Genomic DNA, 3013 nt, shown 5'->3' with positions numbered 1-3013 from the left:
AAATTGGGGAGGGTAAAGGGAACTTAGGAATCATGGGGATCCTTGAGAAATGATACCTTTGGGGAATCTAATCAACAAGTTGGACATTTTAGGAGAAGTTGGGGATTTTTAAGGAATATTGGGGATTTTTAGGAGATATTGTGGATTTTTAAGGAATATTGGGGATTTTTAGGAAATATTGGGGCGGGTAAAGAAAACTTAAGAATCATGGGTGTCCTTGAGAAATGATACCTTTGGGGAATCTATCAACAAGTTGGACATTTTAGGAGAAGTTGGGGATTTTTAAGGGACATTGGGGATTTTTATTAGGTATTGGGGAGGGTAAAGGGAACTTAGGAATCATGGGGGTCCTTGGGAAATGATACCTTTGGGGAATCTAATCAATAAGTTGGACATTTTAGGAGAAGTTGGGGATTCTTAAGGAACATTGGGGTTTTTAAGGAGATATTGGGGAGGGTAAAGGAAACCTAGGAATCATGGGGGTCCTTGGAAATGATACCTTTGGGGAATCTAATCAATAAGTTGGACATTTTAGGGGAAGTTGGGGATTCTTAAGGAACATTGGGGATTTTTAGGAGATATTGGGGCGGGTAAAGAAAACTTAGGAATCATGGGTGTCCTTGAGAAATGATACCTTTGGGGAATCTAATCAACAAGTTGCACATTTTAGGAGAAGTTGTGGATTCTTAAGGAACATTGGGGATTTTTAGGAGATATTGGGGCGGGTAAAGAAAACTTAGGAATCATGGGTGTTCTTGAGAAATGATACCTTTGGGGAATCTAATCAACAAGTTGCACATTTTAGGAGAAGTTGGGGATTCTTAAGGAACATTGGGGATTTTTAGGAGATATTGGGGAGGGTAAAGGGAACTTAGGAATCATGGGGGTCCTTGGGAAATGATACCTTTGGGGAATCTAAGTAACAAGTTGGACATTTTAGGAGAAGTTGGGGATTCTTAAGGAACATTGGGGATTTTTAGGAGATATTGGGAAGGGTAAAGGGAACTTAGGAATCATGGGGGTCCTTAAGAAATGATACCTTTGGGGAATCTAATCAACAAGTGGGCCATTTTTAGATAAGTTTGGGATTCTTAAGGTGTAACGTTCCGTCCTGTTCCAAAAGCTAGCGGCTTAAGCGCCACCTCCTCTTAAGAAGGACCGTTAGCTCTGCTAAGTTTTACCCGGATGAGACTGCCAACTCAGGGCAGGTTTAAGTTCCACCAGAACCGAAGTCGCACTTCAACACACCAAAACGTCGTAGCCAATAAACCAATCAGTACTTACCAACCGACCTAAAAACTATGAAAAATATGTACAAATCCCAAAAATCAAACAATAAGAAAGAAGCTTAGCAACTAATAGGAAAATACCAACCTTAAATCTAATAAAAATATTCGTGACGTAGGCAAAATGGAGTGTGTTCTAAACTAGAAGTAATTTTTATTCAGTTCAAAATATTAACGATCACGAAATAACAAAAAAGCGATCAATTTATCGAGGAATGATCGAGCAATATTTAGATTTTAATTTATTAAATTAAGGAAAGCCTAATTCCTAACCGTGTGTGACGTCACGTTTTAATTATTGTTCAAACAATTGCATTTGTTTCTAGAAACTTTTCGAGCAACTAAAGGACAGATCTGACCTTTTCTTCGGAGAATCCCGCGTCGGATGTCCTCAGGTTTGCAGAAGACACGGCCAAACTCTCGACGCGACACTGTCCTTTAACGGTTACAGACTCGCGCGCAGGTGTCCTTTTCGGGGTACAGATATCCCCTAGTTCTGTGGAGTGTTTCCGTTTTGAAAGAACACGGTCGACACCACGCAACTTATTGGCGTACGAGTCGTGTCACACGCGCAGATTTATGTTGTATGCGGCTGTCGCAACAGCAAGGTGACGAGAGGTGAGCTTTCGTTCCAACCAGGATGCACTGGACGAACGGATCAATCGACGTCCTCTAGGCGTAGCGTCGGTTGGCGATTCAAACTACGACGCACGTAGCTCACGCAGACTAACCGCCCACGTTGACGGGCTTGATGGTCCTGCTCAACGCGGATAGTTTCACTCATTTGCTCGATTTATTTTACGTTAATCAAATAGGCTTACCTGAATTTTAGACACACTACAATATCAAAGCACAAATGGTATTTCTCTACCAACTCTTATCACACTCGACAAATTTATCTTAAAAAACTAGAAAACATACAAAACTCATTAAAATATCTTTAAATAGGCTTAATCGACCGCGAACTTACTTCGAGTTTAGTGAAAAGTACTAAGAATTCACTTGATTCAAATTTAGAATTACACTTTCAATATTCCAACTGATTGGTACTACGCACTCCACAATAATGATGAGCCCGACGCGAGTTAGATTGGGCAGACCCTAATCGCTGCGGCGCTAATCTCATCTATTGTCTGATTTAAGAGAGAGATTTTATTTCAATAGTCATTTCTCGCTATTCTTAAAACAATACTGCACCGATTTATTCTCTACGACGCAATTTGGTATGTTACTGCGAAATAAATTTGAATATTGGAATATTTCATCCGGTTTACTTGTTCAAACACTAGGTGTCGCATTATTGGGTGGTGTCTTCGGTAAGCTTGAAAAGTACGCAGCCTAGTTACGATATTTCGTTGCAGTCAAACTTGCTGCACCCATCTGACAGCATGACAACTGACAGCACAACAAAAAAACATATCAACATGATAAACATTTTAAAGCAGGTTCACAAAGGGACATTGGGGGTTTTAGGCGATATTGGGGAGGGTAAAGGAAACTTAGTTTCATTTAGTTTCCAAATTTAAAATGTATTTTTTTCCAATAATGTTCAATTCCTTGACCTGATTTAAAGTTTGTACACTGACAGGCTATCGTATAAATAAACTTACAAATTACAATTACAATTACTTAGGAATGATGGCGGTCCTTGAATAATGATACCTTTAGGGAATCTAATCAACAAGTTGGACATTTTTGGAGATATTGGGGATATTTAAGGGACATTG

Source organism: Aedes albopictus, chromosome 1 (assembly GCF_035046485.1).
Source record: "Aedes albopictus strain Foshan chromosome 1, AalbF5, whole genome shotgun sequence".
Lineage (NCBI taxonomy): Eukaryota > Metazoa > Arthropoda > Insecta > Diptera > Culicidae > Aedes > Aedes albopictus.
Note: the sequence above shows the minus strand (reverse complement) of the source record.